The 21,196-nt window shown below is 44.5% G+C and overlaps 1 long non-coding RNA gene across 1 annotated transcript in view; it reads left to right on the top strand.

The window, feature by feature from the left end:
- Positions 236 to 21,196, top strand: part of LOC110262131 — a 30,068-nt gene continuing 9,107 nt past the window's right edge. The window contains exon 1 of the long non-coding RNA XR_002346720.1: positions 236 to 532. This is a non-coding gene — a long non-coding RNA (uncharacterized LOC110262131). The remainder of the gene's footprint in view (positions 533 to 21,196) is intronic.

Raw genomic sequence — 21,196 nt, forward strand, 5'->3', positions numbered from 1 at the left:
GTATGGAAAACCAGAGAATTTTCACTTTTCTGAAAATGGAACTCAGACTCCTGGGAGCTGTATAATTTCTACCCTGAAGGACTGGTTCCTCCTGAAGGCGTTGGTCTCCCTGGACCTTGAAAATAAAAAGCTACCCCCTCAGAAATCAAATTCTAAGCGGTTGGGGAGGTGTTAAGTCAGCCAAGGATACAGAGTTCTCTAGAACGGAGCTTTCTTGGGACATGAATCATGTTTATTTTAGACCGAAAACTTTCTAGCTCCAAATGGAAAAAAGAAAAAAAAATCCTTCTCACTTTATAAAAAAATGTTTCTCTCTGCCAGACTGTTAGGAAACAACTGAGCCATCCAAGCCCTGGGGCTCTGGGGCTCCTCTGCAATGTTCACCTTCTTAATTGCCTCTGGACTGGCTGGCTCTCCGCGCCTCCCTGACCCTGGGCCAGACCGGGGTTCTGATCCTGCCCCTTGTGCGGAGGACAAAAGCACGTCTGGAGCGTGGGCTACCTTCTCCAGCGCGTCTGTCCACCTATGCCAGGTAAGTCAGGTTGTCCCAGGAGAATCTTCGGGACACAGAAAGCACATTGTGCCCAATGAATGCAGCCCTGTTTGCCGGCTGCTTCAGAACCTGTCATTAGACAATGCCATAGCTCTCCATGTCCTGGAAAGATTCCTGCCTGAGTTTTAAAGTTGTTACGTGATTTACAACCTTATTAATTTTGGTTGCAAACTTGAGCACATACAGAATGCTCTGTTTAAACCCCGAGTCAGCCTGGGCTGCACTGAGTGGAGTTGTGTTCCTTCCACAGTTGCGCTTTGCGGTAGTGTCGTCAAGTTAAACTCTAGGCTTGCAAACAAAAAATTCCAAATCTCGTGCCTGTGCCTGCAGAGCCTGTTGGGACAGTATCCATGCATGGGCCGCTGTCACTTTAAAAAGTGGTTTCCCATAAAGTCTGAGGCCCTGGATCTAGTATAATCTGATTTGTCTTCTAAGATAGAGACTGAAGCATGAGGCAGACTTCGCACGGGGAAGGGTTTCTCAGCCTCAGTGCTGTTGAGGTTTGGCGTTGAGCAATTCTTTGTTAAAGAGTTGTCTTGTGCATTGAAGGCCGTTCAGCAGTAGCTGGTTCCCCGAGGCCTCAAGCACACTAAATGCTATAGCCCAGGCAGCAGCTAGCAAAAGTTTGGTTATTTCCACCTTCCAGCAGTAACACCTGGTGATCTCTGGCCCCTTCCCTTCAACGGAGGGCTTTGAGCCCATTTTCCCTTTAGAAGCTCTAACCAGTCACCACCAAATTCCACCCTGAGCTCTCAGCAGGCCAGGTGCTTGAAATCCCTCTTATTCTAGTCTGTGAACTATCCCAAATCCTTCTGATGAATTCATTGAACACTCTCAAGTGCCTTCCCCCCGCCCCGCAATACAATTCTCTAAATAGCAGCCCTATTCTTCCAGGTGCTCAGACCAGAAATTTGGAGTCATCTTTGACTTTTTTTTTTTCTCATATCCTGTGTTACTCAGGGTCCCAGCAGGATACAGATGGCACACTGAAGCGGGTATCTGAGGCAAATGCAAGGGATTATTTATAAATGTGAGGTCAGGTTAAGGGAAACTAGTAAAAAATGGTGACGTATATCCAAAAGTCATCACAGTGGGAAGCCACTACTACCCCAAGGCTGGAAGGAGGCAGGGGTGAGAAGGGTTGACCAGAACCACCAAGAGCTGTAGAGTAGCTACAATAGACCACTGCCTGACAACAGAGGAGGGCAGCCATTGTCAAGCTGTAGCCTGTGGGGCAGGTGCCCAGAATAAATATTGCTGTCTTGCTCCCCCTGTGTGCATTCATTTCACTGGACCCAAGCAAAGGAGAATAGAAGAATCCTGGCATGTGGTCTGTGGAGGTCAGGCTGTCAACTGAAAAAAATAGGCACAACCTAAAAGTTGAGAAGTATGTTTTATTCAGTGGACAAATCTGAGAACTTCAGCCCAGGACACAGCATCTCAGATAACACAGAGAAACTGTTTCAAAAAGGCAAGGGGGTGGCGGTGGGGGTGAAGGTGGGGGTTGGGGTTGGGGGGGACAGGATATATGGGAGTTTTTGCAACAAAAACCAGGTAGTAGATATGTCAAAAGATTACTGTTAATGAGAGAAAACCAAATACCTCAAGTGAAGAATATAGCACTTTTTTTTTTTTTTTTTTTTTTTTTGTATTTTTCTAGGGCTGCTTCCCGCGGCATATGGAGGTTCCCAGGCTAGGGGTCTAATCGGAGTTGTAGCTGCTGTTCTATGCCAGAGCCACAGCAATGCAAGATCCGAGCCATGTCTTCGACCCACACCATAGCTCACAGCAACATTGGATCCACAACCCACTGAGCGAGGCCAGGGATGGAACCCACAACCTCATGGTTCTTAGTCGGATTCCTTAACCACTTAGCTATGACGGGAACTCCAGCTCTTTTCTATGTATGAGAAGGTCCAGGTGTCTGGGCTCACTGAGATCATTCCTTTGATGTGCACCTCAGCTACCTGGGACCAGTATCCCATGCTTTCTCATCCTGAGTCTCTTCAGTGTGCACCGTCAGGGTGGCTGCAGCAGTTGACTGCTAGATGGCAGGCAACCTGTTTCCGTTCTGAGGCTCCCTCAGGACTCATGGTTGGGGCAGTTGTAATGTGAAGGCTTCAGAACTACGGCTGCCGGCCTACACCACAGCCACAGCAACTCGGGATCCAAGCCGAGTCTGCGACCTACACCACAGCTCATGGCAATGCCAGATCCTTAACCCACTGATCGAGGCCAGGGATTGAACCCTCATCCTCATGGATGTTAGTCGGGCTCGTTACCGCTGAGCCAAAAGGGAACTTCCAACATTCTTAATTCACAAGTCCCTAGAAGGAGTGGAGGGTGGATCTAAAGAGACAATCAGAATCCCTGTGTGCCCTTACAGGCAAATTTGTCAGCTCTGCCTTGAAATATATCCAGAATCCAACTCTCTCTATATATGTACCTTCTTAATCCAAGCCACTATTTCTCATCTAGATGACTGCATTAGCCTCTACCCCTTCACCCAGCTTTATTTTTTTACAGCATTTATGACCCCCTAAAATATTATATATAATTTGCTTATTGCTTGTCTCTTTACACTAGAATGTAGATTCCATGAAGTCACAATCTTAAATCTGTTTTAAGTGCTATGAAATTCTTATACATTGTAGGCGGTCAATAAATAATTATTGGAGTTCCCACTGTGGTGCATTGGGTTAAGAAGATGGCTGTAGTGGCTCGGGTCGCTGCGGAGGTGAGGGGTCTGTCCCTGGCCTGGCACAGTGTGTTAAAGGATCTGGCATTGCCGCAGCTGCAGTTCAGATTCAATCCATGGGCCCAGAAATGTCCATATGCCATGGGCACGGCCATAGAAAACAAAAAACCAAACCAAAACAAAAATTATTAATTCTTAAATTAATCCAATTTAGTTTCCGTTGCTTATTTCCAAAGAATCCTAGATAATTTCAGGCGTGTGTAATGTAATCTCATTTTGTTTTTTAAAAGATTTGTGTGTGTGTGTGTGTGTGTGTGTGTGTGCATATAAAAAAGAATAGAAGTATATTTAAAGAAAAATTAGAAGTGATTACCATTGGAGAGTGGGATTGGGGGTAATTTTCATTTTCTTTTTTGATTTTAATATTCTGAAATTTTCTACAATGACTACATAGGATCCTTGTAATAAGATAAAAATAAGTCCCTTTATTTTAAAGTACTGACTAGCTTCAAGCAGATCTAGAGAAGCTCGGCATTTCCTTTTCATCTCTTGGCTCCTCGCCCCTTTTCTGACAGTGGCATTGCCAAACCTTTCCCACTCTTTTTAAGCACTCATGCTGGATCTATCCCCCATTGTATCTACCCTGCTCTGTGCCATAGGAAGCTGTTCCATGAGCTTGCAGCCATCTGGCTTCGGCCCTCTAGCTTCCAGTTTGTTCAGCTAGTGGCCTTTTTTGAAATCTAGAAGACAAGAGGAGAGTTAAGTCAGATTACATAGTCCCTCAGCACCTGCCTTACCAGTCCCCGCAGATTGGCTCTGTCCCTTCATCTAAAAGCCACAGCTTGGAATTCCCATCGTGGCGCAGTGGTTAACGAATCCGACTAGGAACCATGAAGTTGCGGGTTCGATCCCTGGCCTTGGTCAGTGGGTTAAGGATCCGGCATTGCCGTGAGCTGTGGTGTAGGTCAGCAGACGCGGCTTGGATCCCGCGTTGCTGTGGCTCTGGCGTAGGCTGACAGCTACAGCTCCAATTAGACCCCTAGCCTGGAAATCTCCATGTGCTGCAGGAGCGGCCCTAGAAAAGGCAAAATGACCAAAAAAAAAAGGGCCACAGCTCCTGCCAGATGGTCCCCTCCAGACAGCTTTCTCCAGATTCCACAGTGTGGTCCCTCCTCCTGCTTCTCCAGGTCCAAGGGTGGAAATAGTTCTCCCACCACTAGTGCTGGGATAACGCACCCTCCCTTGGTCTTCCAAATCCTTGCCCACAATGCTATAAACTCTCCTCAAATCCCCCAGTTCGAGTGGTCCATATCTTTTCTTCCAGGGTCCCAGGGAAGCACTCAGCCCCATCCTTCCATCACTCTCCGCAAATGACCTCACCTCATTCTTTTTTTAATTTTTTACTAAGAAGGTCTTCTTGTATCAGCTTTCTCCACAGTTTCTCAGGTTGCTATGCATTATCACATTCCTGCAAGTAGTCTAGCCAACGTTCCTGCAAGTAGTCTGCTCTCATGTCTCATCTTGCCTCTCAGCGTACATCGGGGATCTCAGGGCTCTACCCTAAGGTCCTCTTGCCTCTGAGAACAGTTTTCCTTTGTTGGCTCTTCTACTTCTTTCCATAATCTAACTGGATATTCCCAATGTGTCAAATCTTGGTTTTGCCCCATGACAATTTCCTTTCTTTTTAGGACCGTACCCTTGGCAGATGGAAGTTCCCAGGCTAGGGGACAATAGGGCCACCACGCCATGGCAATGCCGGATCCGAGCCACATCTTCACCTATACCACAGCTCTTGGCAACACTGGATCCAAACCCACTGGTCGAGGCCAGGAATTGAAGCCACCTCCTTGTGGGTACTAGTTGAGTTCTTAACCCGCTGAGCCACAATTGGAACTCCAACAAAATTTTTTAAAAGAAGAAAGCTTATCAATTTTTACTACTTTATTGCTTATATTCAAATACTTTTTCAAATATTTACTTGTTCTTCTATTCATTTAACTAAACCAATCCTTTATCTCTCTAATCAGACTAAATATTTTACATGGATTCCCAATTATCTCCTCTTCAAATCTATTATCATTTCCTTCAATTAGATCTTTTTTTCCCCTGGTGTCTGTGTTTTTCCCAATGGAATCTGTTTCTTGAGCTCAAGAGTTTAAAAGATTGTAGTTATGTATTACTGCCTCCATTTTCTCTGCTCCACAGCTGTAATTAATTACTTTCTGAATTCTCTAATTTTTTTTCTTAAGCTCATTTCTTAGAGTTCTTTCTTTCCATTCTCACTGCTGTAATCAAATATCCTTTTTTTTTCCACTATAGGCCAAGATTATTTCAACAGTTATCAAACTTATCTTCAAATTTCAGGTTTCCCCATTCCTACAAAAGGATTAAGAGTTCTCAGAGTTCCTGTTGTGGCTCAGTGGTTAACGAATCCGACCAGGAACCATGAGGTTTCGGGTTCGATCCCTGCCCTTGCTCAGTGGGTTAAGGATCCGGCGTTGCCATGAGCTGTGGTGTAGGTTGCAGACATGGCTCGGATCCCGCATTGCTGTGGCTCTGACATAGGCCAGGGGCTACAGCTCCAATTAGACCCCTAGCCTGGAAATCTCCATGTGCTGCAGGAGTGGCCCTAGAAAAGGCAAAAAGACCAAAAAAATATGTATATATATTTCTAGAATATTGCTAATAGCATGTGGTTTTAGAATATGGCTCCAATGAATAATAGTCACAACATCAGCAATTAATATTCACTGAATTCTGTGCTGGCTGCTATATTAAGTTCTTTTTCACATGGAGTCTTTATTTTAATCCTCAGAAGAATCCTGTAAATATACAATTGTACAAGTGGAAGAATGTTTGTTCCTATAAGTCAAATGCCTTAGATTTGTCCACAGTCAGCACTGGCAATTTTATTGCTGGGCTTCCTCTCCCTGCACCCCATGGCCTCCACAATATTCATGTTCTTGCTCATCTAGCCAAAGATGGCATGCTTGCCATTCAACTGCTCCGTCCTGGCAGTGCAGATGAAAACCTGGCAACCATTGGTGTTGGGTCCAGCATTTGCATGGATAATATGCCAGGACTAATATGACTCAGGATGAAACTCTCATCAAGTTTCTCCTCAGAGGTGGACTTGCTGCCAGTGCCACTATGGTATGTGAAGTCACCACCCTGGCACATAAATCCAAGAATATTCTGTGAAAAACAGGAAACTTTATGACCAAATTCTTTTGACAGATTGTAGAACACTTTGGAAGTCATGCTGAGGGATTTGGATGGCATGGAAATAAGATTCAGAGCATAACTTTTTTTTCTTTTTAGGGCTGCATGCATGGCATGTGCAAGTCCCCAGCCTAGGAGTTGAATCAGAGCTGTAGTTGCTGGCCTATACCACAGCTACAGCAATGCCAGATCCGAGCCTCGACTGCGACCTGCACCACATGCTCACGACAACAGCAGATACTTAACCCATTGAGCAAGGCCAGGGATCCTCCATGTTATTTAATCTCTGGTTCATACTTTCTGTCACTTTAACTCTCTGTGCTGCAATCTACATAATTTCCTTGGTTCTATAGTCCAGTTCATATTTTTTTCCTTTAATGTGGCTAAACAGATTATGTTTAGCTTATCCATTGAGTTTTAAATTTTAATTCTTATTATTTTTATTATTTGGAATACTTGCTGGTTCTTTTTCAAATCTGCTTGGTCAATTTTAGAGTCTTTTCTTCCATATTCGTCTTTTTAAATGTCTATTCCTTTGAACATGTTAAGCATAGTTATTTTCTGTGACTAATAATTCCAGTATCTGAAGGTTTTTGAGTCTGATGCTTCTGTTGGTTGTTTTTGCTGGCTCTTTTATAAAATACCTTCTTACTTTATGAGTTTTATGTATTTTGTGATTCTTCTGCTATTATACTTTGAAACTCTATCTGGGGGGAATTTTTTTTTTTTGTCTTTTCAGGGTCGCACCTGTAGCATATGGAGGTTCCAGGCTAGGGGTCCATTCAGAACTGTAGCCGCCAGCCTACACCACAGCCACAGCAAGGTGAATCTGAGCGAGTCTGTGAACTACACCACAGCTCACGGCAAAGCCAGATCCTTACCCGCTGAGTGAGGCCAGGAATCAAACCTGCAACCTCATGGTTCCTAGTCGGATTCACTAACCACTGAGCCACAATGAGAACTCCATATCTGGGTGAAATTTTTGAAACCTGAGTTGAAAAAAGCCTCTTCCAGAAAGAATTTGCCTATGTTTCTGGATGGCGGATTGTAGTTTCCAATATGGCAACCACATCTCCCACCCCCTATGCTCTTCTTACAGGTAGATTTGACGCTCCTCCCATGGAGAACTGGGGTCTGTGTTCCTGCTCCCCAAATCCGAGAGGGCTGGTAACTAGAATGGAAGAGGTTTCCAAGGCTGGGAGATAAAAGGCCATGCAGTTTAACTCTACTTCTCTTCAGATGTTTTGCCCTTGGAACCACCACCATGCTGTGAGGAAGCCCTTGCAGCCACCTGGAAAGGTCATGGCGGGTCTTCTCACAATAGCCTAAGCTGCAGTCCTAGCCAACAGCCTGTGTTGACCACCCTGCGAGTAAGCCAGCTTGTAGGTAATTACAGCTTATAGCCCCTGAGTCATCTCCCAGTCCTCAAGTCTTCTCAGATAGGCACCTAGTACCTTGGGACAGAGATACGTTGTCCCTATGACGCACTTTCCAAATTCTTGACCCACAGAATCAAGGGGGATAATAAAATTCCTGTTGTTTTATGATGCTAAGTTTGGGGGAGCATTGATTTTTTTGTCCAGCAGTCAATAACCAGAACACTTCTGAAAGATACCTGGGGGCAAGACCAACCTAAGACTACTTTATTTATTTATTTATTTATGTCTTTTTTTGCCTTTTCTAGGGCCGCTTCCCGCAGCATATCGGAGGTTCCCAGGCTAGGGGTCCAATCAGAGCCGTAGACGGCGGCCCGCACCAGAGCCACAGCAACGTGGGATCTGAGCCGTGTCTGTGAACCACACTACAGCCCATGGCAACTCCAGATCCCCAACCCACTGAGCAAGGCCAGGGATCGAACCTGCAACCCCATGGTTCCCTATCGAATTCGTTAACCACTGAGCCACGATGGGAACTCCTATTTTTTTTTTTTAAATTTTTTTGTCTTGTTAGGCTCACACCTAACCTCCAAGTCTGTGACTTATGGAAGTTCCCAGGCTAGGGGTCAAAAAAAAAGCTGTAGCTGCCAGTCTAGACCACAGCCACAGCAACAGCAGATCCGAGCCATGTCTGCGACCCACACAGCAGCTCACAGCAACACTGGATCCTTAACTCACTGAGTGAGGCCAGGGATCGAACCCATGTCTTCATGGATACTAGTTGGGTTCATTACCACTCAGCCACAATGGGAACTCCAAGACTACTTTAAATTCCGGGATTTAAGGCTTTGGGGGCAACAAAAGCAGTATAAATTCAGGCTACAAATCTGCTCAAGGCTGGTCTGTGAATTACTGAGAGGACTATTTTTCCCTCTACCCAATGCCATGGTTGAAGAGTAACAGTTTTCTTGTGATCCCAGGGTTGGTTGTATGAGTAGGGGATGGGCTTATTTCTAGCTCACCCTTAACCCTAAATGTGGATCCCTCTGGTTTAGGGGAGCTTTAATTAGATTCCTCACCTTGTGTTTCATCTCCTGTTCTCTGCTCTCTGCAAACTAAAGAAAAACAAAAACATTTAATGTGCTTAAAAGGTCACCAGGTTTTGACAAATGCTCTCAAAATATAACCAGTTTCACTGCTTTATTTACTTAGTTTCCCATTTTAACTTGGGTTTGGCCTGTGGGTATATCTTTTTTTCCCCCCCTCTCAGCTCTTTGATGCATTTAAAAAGATACTAAGCATATTATAATATAAATGGAATTTTTGGTGGTTTTCAGCAGGTGGCTTAGTCAGAACTCTGTTATGGGCTGAATTTCAGGATCCCCTAAAACTTACATGTTGAAGTTCTAAGCTGCAGTACCTCACATGTGACTGTATTCAAAGAGAGGTCTTTAAGTGGGTGACTGTTCAAATGAGGTCATTAGAGTGGGCTTTAATCAAGTATTATTAGCGTGCTTTTCAGAAGGGGGAAATGAGGACACAGACATGTACAGAGCTGAAACAGTGTGAAGACAGAGGGAGGAGGCAGCCATGTACAAGCCAAGGAAAGGGGCCTCCAAAGAAACCAGCCCTGCCAACATGGATCTTAGACATCTAGCCTCCAGGGCTGTGAGAAAATAATTTTCTGTTGTTTAAGCCACTTGGTCTATGGTATTTTGTGTGATAGCCCTAGCAAACTAATACAGGGCCCCCCACTCCATTCATTTGGTTAATCAATAGCTGAAAATACCATTAATACCAATTCACGAAGGGACTGACTATTCAATTTGTATTTTTTGCAACTTATTTGCTTCTTCTAACTTCTCTCCTGCTATCTCCCTTTAGACCATTTCATGGTTCTTTAATACTCATAAACAATAAGAAAGGGACATAGAGGCATTAAAATCCAGTACTTTTGTTATACCTCCTAATTAACATTCCAGGTAATTAGTGTGATTTTGGAGGGGAAGAAATTTTAGGTTAAGTTCTTGCATAACTATATGTATTATTTTGCATGACCCTAAACATTTTAACACAGCCTCTTTTTGTATTGGTTAAAATGACACTACATAGATCAATGTTCAACCTACAGTGCATTGCATGTTGCCTAAGACTCATGAAGGTTTTAAGCTACTCAAATAAACATAACAACTTAAAGCTATAATAGGAAAACCATCAGGGTGGCTATATTCATTCAGTGGTTATTATGATATTTTAAGTTTAAAAATCCAACCATTGAATGTACTAAGGGTTTGGGATGGACATGCTGTAGGGTTTGGTTGTGATGATTGTTGTACACCTATAAATGTAATAAAATTCATTAACTAAAACCAACAAACAAACAAACAACTCAACCATGAATCCATCTTATTTGGAGAATTTTAGTTCCAAACATAAATACTTAGAAAACTTGAAGGAATCATGATTTGTTGCTTCAATTAATTCAAAATTTACAACATAGGCAAGAAATCAAATTTCCTCAATAGAAATCTTATGAAGACTTTTCTAAAATTTTCACATTATTTTTGGAGATAAGAAGATGTAACACAGAAACAGATGGAGAATCAAAAAACAAATATTTGTTTTATGAAAGTAAGAATTGGATTTAAGCACTGAGTGAGTCACAGTTTCTGTTCTTTCAGACCAATTTAACTTCAGTATAATTACTCAGGCTTAATGAAGGAGACCTCACACTATGTGAAAAAGGTGTGATGATATGTATACGCATTTGGTTGAGATGTTTGGGAGCTCTGGAGACCTCCAATAATGAATGGATGCTAAAATGGGCTTTAGGAGTTCTCCCTGTGGAGCAGTAGGTTAAGAATCTCAGGTTGGTGCGGAGGCACGGGTTCAATCCCCAGCCCAGTGCAATAGGATAAAGGATCCAACATTGCTGTAGCTGTGGCATAGATGGCAGCTGTGGCTCAGATTCAGTTCCTGGCAGGGGAACTTCCATATTCTGCAGATGCAGCCATTAAAAAAATAATAATAATAAAATAAAACGGGGCTTTAAAAGATAATAACAAACTTTGGAGTTCCCGTCGTGGCTCAGCAGAAACAAATCTGACTAGTATCCATGAGGATGAAGGTTCGATCCCTAGCCTTGCTCAGTGGGTTAATGATCTGGTGTTGCCGTGAGTTGTGGTGTAGGTGGCAGACGCAGCTCAGATCTGGTGTGGCTGTGACTGGTGTAGGCTGCAGCTTCAATTTGACCACTAGCCTGGAATCTTCCATATGCCACAGGTGTGGCCCTAAAAAAAAAAAAAATATATATATATATATATATATATATATATATAGAGAGAGAGAGAGAGAGAGAGAGATAGGTAGATAATAACAATAAACTCATTTTTTTAATATTGAGTAGCCAAGGACATTTCCTTATTAAATCAGAGCAAAATTTCAGAAAAGGGGCAGGATAAAAGTATACTTTTATAATGAAAATAAAATCAAGGTTTTTTTTGGTGGAAAAAGTAAAGTATTCGCCTCAGTTCTTCTAAGCATAGGAAGGGGAAATATTGAAATTTGGTAGTAGGCTGGGGAGCCCAAACTCCTGCTCAGGCATCTGAGAGAGGGGAGGGCCTGGAGCTGGGAGAAGGGGTGTTCTGGAGAAATCAATGCAGGGGCAAGGCAGAGGCCAGGTGGAGGGGTGGCATGGGAGCAAAAACCAGGGCCCCCACCGAGAGCTCTTGAAGACAGGCCTCTTGGAAGCCTTCTTTTAACTTTTAACTTTCTTTTAGGAGAGCAGGTACCGTTTAAAGAAGAGAAATGGGCAGAGCTGTGATTTTTTTGACCCCACTTCAGTGCATGAAATGATCTCGATTAGTTTCCATTTGGAGACCAACCTGCTGATAATCCCCATATGATTTCATAGGCCCTTTATCCCCTGCACATTCTGTCTGAGTGCTGATGTGTGAAATCCCTTCAGTGGGTCCAATAGCCACGGTTCCACAATGAGAGATAAAAGGCTTACAGGGCAAATGAACTGAGCATTCCCACCCACGCGCGAAGCGTCTATCACTGAGGAGAATCAGGGACCCATAGGAGAGGTTTTCACTTTTGGGAAGTGCAGGCAGCAGAGCGAGAGAGAAGAGCTCCAGTTTCTCTAGTCTGCCTGGGCCTCTTTCTCTTCGTGTTTGGTGACAAGTAGAGGTTTCTGTGGAGGTATTTTTATGTGGGATACTTGATGAGAGCAGCTAAGCCCCATGGTGCTATGAGGTCTTAAAGCAGAATTTATGAAGCAGATTTTATTGTCTTACTCAGTTCCTAGTGGCACCAGCAACATTACTAAAGAAGCTCATTGGAGTTCCTGTTGTGGCTCAGTGGTAACGAACCCGACTAATGTCCATGAGGTTGCAGGTTTGATCCCTGGCCTCGCTCAGTGGGTTAAGGATCCGGCATTGCCGTGAGCTCTGTTGTAGTTCACAGATGCAGCTTGGACCTGGCATGACTGTGGCTGTGGCTGTGCCTGGCAGCTGCAGCTCCTATTTGACCTCTAACCTGAGAGCTTCCATGTGCCATAGGTGTAGCCCCCCAAAAAAGCTCATTTTCTTAGAGGACAGTGGACTGATATCTCATGGATGCATGAGACTGACTGCTCTGATTTCTTCAAAAGGGTGATCATCGGCATTTTTTTTGTTGTTGTTGTTTTGTTTTTGTCTTTTTGCCTTTTCCAGGGCCGCTCCTGGGGCATATGGAGGTTCCCAGGCTGGGGTCTAATCGGAGCTGTAGCCACCAGCCTACTCCAGAGCCAGAGTGACTCGGGATCCAAGCTGAGTCTGCAACCTACACCACAGCTCACGGCAACGCCAGATCCTTAACCCACTGAGCAAGGCCAGGGATCGAACCTGCAACTTCATGGTTCCTAGTCAGGTTCGTTAACCACTGTGCCACAACAGGAACTCCTGATCATGGGCATTTTTTGGAGCCAACAGCACTTTTTAGTTTCTGCTTATTTTACTTTATATTCTCCTTCTACAAAGCATTTCGTGCTCTTGCAGGAAACACACTTCATCAACAGAAATCGTCCGATTTTGCTGAAAGAGCCTTGGGTCCTATTGCTCATCAACGGGGAGGGAACAAAAAAGTCAGGCTTGACAACAGAACCGGTTGGTGTTCTACGCCACCCACCTGCCACGTGAAGCTGACCCAGGTCAAGTGTCTTCAGGCAGCAACAACCCGCATGTGTGGCTGAAATCATCCCAATGCAGGAATTCACTTGTTTACGATGCCTCACTGAGTCACTGTTTTTAAATGGGCACTCGGTAACCCAAATAAATCCTTCTAAAAAAGGAAGAAGCATTTCTGAGGGGTGTGGAGGTCTTCCAAACTCTTCCTCATCAAGCCTTCTCAAACTTGCCCAAAGCCTTTTTCTTCCTAACTTTTTAGAAATAACATGAGAAATACATTGTCATTTTTAAAGACAATGCAGAAGCATACAGACTTGGAGGATGCCTTTCCTGAAGATTTTTGACCACCTCCTTTGCTAGAACAGAGGCCGTTTCTTTGTGGCTCTTGGAAGTGGTGAGGAGAACAGGGCTGGCTCTGGGCTTCTGCTCACATCCCTTTCTGTATCCTTCCCTGTATCAGGCAGGAGAGGATCTGCGGGGTCACAGTGATGACCAGACCCTCAAGCCTCACCCAGCTCACTCTTGCAGAGTCTGCTGGAGGTTCAGCAGCTTTTCAGGGCAGCGCCTTCCAAGCGGTGACTTAGGAATTCAGGTGGCTTTCACCTTACAGCTACTCCACCTGGAAATACGAGACTTCCAGGGTCTAAAGCAGGAAGAATTTAAGAGAATTTTTATGTGCTTTCAACTGCCGTAGGCTAGAAATGACACACATCAGAGTTCCCACCGAGGCTCAGCAGAAACGAATCTGATTAGGCTCCCTGAGAACGCAGGTTCAATCCCTGGCCTTGCTCAGTGGGTTAAGGATCTGGTGTGGCTGTGGCTGGAGGGTAGGCTGGCAGCTACAGCTCTGATTCAACCCCTAGCCTGGGAACATCCATATGCTACGGGTGCAGTCCTAAAAAGACAAAAAAAGAAAGAAAGAAATGACACGCATCACTTCCACTTCCAGTTCATTGGCCCGAGCTTGCATGTGGCCCCAAAATAACTTCAAGGAAGGCTGGAAAGAGTTCTTGTGTGCCCAGGAATGAGAAGCAAAATCATAAGGATGAGCACTGCTGCAATGCTACCATCGTCCGTCTCTCCCTCGTGTTCTTTCTACCCCGGAGCCCTTACACTCAGCAGCGATGACTGCGAACGCCCTCGAGCAGTGTGTAGGTAGCTCTATACCCCTTCCTGAGGAGAAAGCTCTCTGAGGCAGGTTAGAGCCTGAGAAAGGAGAAGGACTAGATAGTAGGTGAGATATGAGGAAGGGAACTAAATTTCTCCATGGGTAAGATTTCCATGCTTGAGACGGGGCAAGCCAGCAGAAACCAGTTTTTCTTTTTCTTCTTTTTTTTTGGCTTTTTGCCTTTTCCAGGGCCGCTCCTGCTGCACATGGAGGTCCCCAGGCTAGGGGTCGAATGGGAGCTGTAGTCGCCCGCCTACGCCACAGCCACAGCAATGCCAGATCCGAGCTGCGTCTGTGACCTACACCACAGCTCATGGCAACGCTGGATCCTTAACCCACTGAGCAAGGCCAGGGATCGAACCCACAACCTCATCGTTCCTAGTCGGATTCATTAACCACTGAGCTACGACTGGAACTCCAGAAACCAGTCTTTGCCTAAATCTGTTTGCCATATGGCCCTACCATGGTCTGACTGATGCTAGAGCTCTCCATCTGGTCCTGCCGCTGGGTAACAATGGGAATTGTTCAGTTTTCTCCTGTGAGCCTCCGTTTCTAAAGAAGAGACTCTGATGTCTAACTTAGCCCTTGAGAAGAGAATAGACAATAATGTAGGAAATTTTTCTGAGATTTATGTTTAGAGATCTGTGAACTTTGTTGGCTTATTTCGAAGGTATCCTCTGCTTCGTAATTCTGCCTCCCAACCTCAACTTCCCTCTGACGTCACAGTTATCCACACTCACAGTGCAACGGCAGAAATTCTCCCCCTAAATTGGTTTACAAAGTCCCTCTTTTCTTCCCCCAAGTCCAAAATTTCTCAGCTCTGATGGAGCCAGATAATTATTTATGAAGCGAATACCAAGTATAATTTGTGGTATAAGGGCCTTTGTTAATTCATAATGCAATCTAGATGTGATTTGTATGAGCAAACATTTTAATTAGGCTATTAATTTCCTCCGAGTGTTTGGGTTTATATGTCCTCTGCAACAAGGTTTTTGTACTTTAGTCCTTATTCTTCAAATTTCTGTGATCGAATGCTCCCGGTTACACAGTTTCAATACCATGATTTTTGGCAATCTACCTCCATCCCTTTGGAAGGTGAGGGCTTTCTTGACCATGACCCAGCCCCCCCTGTGGGCACGCATTGTTAGGTGACAGTAGACGGAGGAAGTGGCTAGCAGACAGCTCTCCACTTCCGTGAGGGGTTTGGTTGAAAGCTAAAGGGGTCTTAGAGTTCCCGTCGTGACGCAGTGGAAACACATCTGACTAGGAACCATGAGTTTCCTGTTGTGGCTCAGCAGAAAGAAAACTAACAGTATCCAAGGGGACTTGGGTTCAATCCCTGGCCTTGCTCAGTGGGTTAAGGATCTGGCGTTGCCGTGAGCTGTGGTGTAGATCACAGATGCAGCTTAGATCTGGCGTTGCCATGGCTGTGGTGTGGGCCTCCAGCTGCAGCTCCAATTCAATCCCTAGCCTGGGAACTTCCATATGCCAAAGGTTCTGCCCTAAAGGAAAAAAAAAAAAAAAAAAAAAAAGAAGCACCGTGGCCTCTCTGCCTCTCTACTGAGAGAACAATGTCCCTTTGGTAGTAACCTCATCAGATTCTGCCACTGGTCAGAGGGGACATGAAACCCCAGACTTCAAGGCACTGCAGTGTGCTCCTTTCTGCACAGAAAGACTCAAGTGGGTATGGAGAGAGCATGAGGATGTAGAGGGGTTCAGACTTTGAACTTTAATGAATAAACACACTCCTCCTTGGAGTTCCTGTCATGGTGCAGTGGTTAACGAATCCGACTAGGAACCATGAGGTTGCAGGTTCAATCCCTGGTCTTGCTCAGTGGGTTAGGGATCCGGCATTGCCGTGAGCTGTGGTGTGGGTTGCAGATGCGGCTAGGATCCCACATTGCTGTGGCTGTGGCGTGGGCCAGCGGCTGCAGCTCTGATTAGACCCCTAGCCTGGGAACCTCCATATGCCGTGGGAAGTGACCCTAGAAAAGGCAAAAAGACAAAAAACAAAACAAAACAAAACAAAAACCCAAAAATCACACTCTTCCTTACCCCAGAAGGTCCCTCCCTGCCCACTGCTCTGCATATGTGTGCACAGACTGCGGTCCCTTAGCCAGCGTGCATTCTGCGGACAAGCGAAGATGAGCTCCTCTTGGCTCTTTTCTTTCCATAGCAGAGTGGCGTCTGGGGATGCTGAGATCCCAGGAATGGGTTCTCTAAACCCAGCACTTGCAGACTCCCATCTCTGACGCCTTAGAGAGGTCTCATTCGCAGTGTGTCACAACAAAAGGTTTAGTCTAAAAAGGGAAGTATGAAAGATGTAGCTAAGCGGAAGTAAAACTGACCATGTTAAGCTTCTCCTTTCCCCTGTTCAGAGACTTGGAGAGGTTTGGTGACTTCTCTCAGTCATCCACGAGGAGGTGAGGCTAGATCTCTGGGTTCTCAAGCTACTCTTCCGACCGCAAGACCACACTTCCTTCCTCTCCTCCTGATACGCAGAGAAGACTGTAAAATGTATGCAGCCAGGGTGGTGACGAGGGCACCAAGGGAAACTCCACATGTTACTTAGCAAGAGTACAAAATAAAATCTGCATTTAGATGGCGCTTTTAAGAAATTGCTTTGTAAATTCAATAGGCTTGAAGTAATTTAAATGAATGAAACAATGGATTAAAAAATGGTCATAGGCTAGGCACTCTGATAAGTACCAGGAATACAAAGAATGCACAAAATGAAGTTCCTACCATCGTCATGTGTTAAAAAGCATCACTGAATGATGGACGGCAGCGTGGCAGACATCGTAGCCCAGCCCAGATCCCCTTCCCAGGCTGAAGCAGCTATCCTCCAGCTTCTATAAGGGCCTCAGCTAACAGCTCTTACCTGTGACCTTCTCCAGAGTCTTGACCTTGGCCAAGTGGAGCCACTTCATTGAAGACTCCTGAGAGTCTCCCATCTCCAAGGGTAACCAAGGACTGACTCACTTCTACTCTCCCATATCCCTCCTAGGCTCTACCCAGGAAGACAGCCTCAGCTCATTCTTACACAGCTTCTTCCCCTCCTCCAGCTTTTCCTAAAGAGCATTTGCTCAATAAAGTACACACACTAGAACCCTTTCTCAGGCTCTCCTACAAAACCCAATGTTAAACAACAGATATTTCTTTAGGTTACATAGTAGTTTCCTTCGTTCCATGGTCTACGAAGAATTAGTAACATTATGTACATGTGTATAAGTCTTTAAAGACCCCAAAATTTTCTACCATCTATAGGACATTTAACAGGCTACCCCACATTCCCTCCATTTTTCTTTTAAAGACTAAACAATTTGTTTTTTCCTTCTTTTTTTCTTTTCCTTTCAGCTGCACCCACTGGATGTGGAAGTTCCCGGGCCAGGGATTGATCCTATGCCACAGCAGTGACAATTCTAGATCCTTAGCCCACTGAGCCTCCAGGAAACCTCCCCAACCTGGTTTTTCAGTGTCACATTTCAGTGACTATATTTTGGGCACTTAAGAGAGATTCTTTGGGGAATGGACTATATGCAATAGAACAGTAAATATGTATGTGTCTACATGAATGTAAGTGTTTTAGCACTTTCCCACAATTGTGTGGTCATTAAAAGCCATTTCTGTAAAAGGCTTTTCCATGCTTATTATAGAATAATAGAATAAGACCTATCTAGGGAGAACCTGGTAGTCTTACTGCCCAGAAAATCATCCTTGCTGGGCAGGAGACTCAGCTATTGTCTTCCTTATTCATACGTTTCAACAAATGAATTATGACTGCATGAGAAAGAACAATATCAATACCAACACTGTTATAATCTAATTTTTTTTTTTTTGTCTTTTTAGGACCACACCCACAGCATATGGAAGTTCCCAGGCTAGGGGTTAAATCAGAGCTGTAGCTGCCAGCCCACGCCACAGCCACAGCAATGCCAGATCTGAGTCGCATCTGCGACCTATGTCATAACTCATGGCAACATGGGATCCTTAACCGACGGAGCAAGGCTAGGGATCGAACCTTCATCCTCATGGATGCTGAGCCACTACAGGAAATACCCAATCTAATGTATTTTTAATTTAATGCCAGTTTTTATGGTGACAATAACGCCTGCTGTCCATTCTCCTATCCTTCACAGGCTGGTCCCTCTAAGCAATCATATTCTCAAATATTTTCATTTTCAAATCTCCTATGGAGTTAAGGTACAAATATTCCACCACCCACACCTTAAATATTAATAAATGAGGTTAAATTATTAGAGATAAGATTAAAATATTGGAACCATCTCCAAAATGTGTCTCTCCTCCCACTCTGCACAAAAGATGATCAGTTATTGTTTATTTTCTTTTATTTTTTTGCCACACTCATGGTGTGTGAAAGTTCCCGGGCCAGGGATTGAACCCATATGGCAGTTGCAGCCTGTGCTGCAGCTGTGGCAACGCTGGTCCAGATCTTTCACCTGGTAAACTACAAGAGAACGTCAGGTGGTTGATTATTTAAAGACAAAGGGCAGTGTTAAAGAAAAAGATTATTCATGACGTAGGTCGGAGACAGTCAGGCCGACTTCATTCGAGGGAGACCATCTCAGTGGGGTTTTGTAGCAGCAGACAGAGATCTGACCCAGCTCTGACTCCAACAAGGGCAAGGGGAGATTTAAATCCAAGGGAGAGGGTAGGGGTCAGTGGATGGAAACTACCTTTCTAAGAGAAAGCACCACGGCTGGGAGTTCCCATCGTGGCGAAGGGGCAACAAATCTGACTTGGAACCACGAGGCTCGGATCCTGTGTTGCTGTGGCTGTGGTGGAGGCCAGCAGCTGCAGCTCCGATTCAGCCCCTAGCCTGGGAACCTCCATATGCCGCAGGTGTGGCCCTCAAAAAAAGATAAAAAGACAAAAAAGAAAAAAGAAAAAAAGAAAGAAAAAGAAAGCACCATGGCTAAGGAGGATTCAAGCTGGAAGCCAGCAGAAGTCTTGCCAAAGTCAGGATGGGAGATGTTCCCTCAACTGATTTAGCAGGATTTTTGTCAAATTCTACAGGGACAGAGAAGGAAGCCCTGGGCCTGCTCTGGTCCAGCGGACGACTCAGAGGAGTCTGGTTAAAATTAGGTCAAGAAAAGAGCCGTAACTGAGTCAGTGCAGGTTATAAAGTTAGTGCAGGAGTTCCCATCGTGGCGCAGTGGAAATGAATCCGACTAGGAACCACGAGGTTTCGGGTTCAATCCCTGACCTACGCTCAGTGGGTTAAGGATCCGGCGTTGCCGTGAGCTGTGGTGTAGGCCGACAGCTGTAGCTCTTATTTGACCCCTAGCCTGGGAACCTCCAAGTGTTGGGTGCGGCCCCAAAAAACAAAACAAAACAGAAAACTTAGTGCACTACTAACTAACCCTTAATATGATTGGTTGCCGTTCTAAGACCTTTGACGCATTAATTTGTTTTTTTGTTTTTTAGGGTTTTTTTTGTCTTTTTAGGGCCGAACCTGTGGCATATGGAGGTTCCCAGGCTAGGGGTCGAATCAGAGCTGTAGCCACTGGCCTATGTCAGAGCCACAGCAACATCAGATCTGAGCCACGTCTGCAACCTACACCACAGCTCATGGCAACGCCGGATCCTTAACCCACTGAGCAAGGCCAGGGATCCAACCCACAACCTCAAGGTTCCTGGTTGGATTCGTTAATTAATGAGCCATGACGGGAACTATTTGTTTGTTAATCTTCACAATAATAACATGGGTAGATACTATTATGACCCCCATTTTACAGGTGAGGTTACTGAGACACAGAGAACTTAAGCAAATTTCCCAAAGTCTCCCAACTCTTGGGAGGGATTTAAACATAGGAAGTTTGGTTACTGAATCCATTGTCTAACCAGTTAAGACGTACTGCCTTTTTCTGTGAGAGACAAGGAGAACTAAAGCCCAAGATCTGGGGATAGGTTTTATAGCTGACAGTGAGTGGGAAAGTCTTATAGAATAACTTATAATCTCATCTTGCTGGCTACTGTACCATAGTTACAGATGGAATTTTAGATTAAGTAGGTCAGTTTCTAAGATGCTCTGCAGCCCCTTAGGTGAAGAAAGCTGGATGTATGAGTAATACTTATTAAAATGCATGTAAACACCAATATTTCCCTTTAAAAAACCCCTGTTCTTATGGATATTTGTATATTTGCATTTTAAGAGGACAGAAACTGCAAATTTTAGAAAACTCTCATCTTTGAAAACTCTCTTAGGGCTCATTAAAAACTGATTATATTCATTCTTTAGGGGTTAGAAGGGATTGCACCAATGCAGCCTCATTAGGATTTCTTATGAAGTGCCTCTGGTTCATAATGTTATTTATTATGCAAACAGCACAGTATTATGGCTACAATCTGAAAAAACACAGCAAGAGCGAGGGAGCGAGCGAGCAGTTACAAAGTCAGTGTGGAAAACGCCATTACCAGTGTGGGATGGAAATGGAAGGAAATGTTGGGTCCCACATTTTAGAAGAAATGGCTTGCACTGGAAGTAGTAGGTACAATGATGGACCTCCTTTCTTAGTGTATCTTTTTTTGCACCCCTGCCCCAGGGTTTTTGCTGTCATCAGAACCACTCCCCTGAAATAAAAAATTGTCTCTGATAAACACTGCTTTTATTTGAAATGGTTTACAGAATCAGACTGTTAAAGCTCTAACACAGGTTACTTTTCCAGCTGCTATCATGGAGCAAAAGACTGTAATATAGAACAGATAGATTTTGCTCACATGAAAAGAAAGAAAAAAACGGGTGTGGAGTGTAGGGTATGGCATGAGGGGAGGGCCTGCCAGGGCTGAGTGGTAAAGTGGCTCTGAGATGTGGTAGGAGGGACAGATTTCCTAAAATAGATTTGGTCACTGCGGGGATCAGCAAGTTTTTGTTTTTTTGTTTTTTTTTTTCTGGGAAGTGGGTCTGAAATGTCCTTTTCCAAGGTCATGAGATGGAGCTGTATCCATTTGGGATCGTCTGAGTTATTTTGCTTAATATAGTGGAATTAA

The sequence above is a fragment of the Sus scrofa genome, chromosome 8, assembly GCF_000003025.6.
Source record: "Sus scrofa isolate TJ Tabasco breed Duroc chromosome 8, Sscrofa11.1, whole genome shotgun sequence".
Classification (NCBI taxonomy): domain Eukaryota; kingdom Metazoa; phylum Chordata; class Mammalia; order Artiodactyla; family Suidae; genus Sus; species Sus scrofa.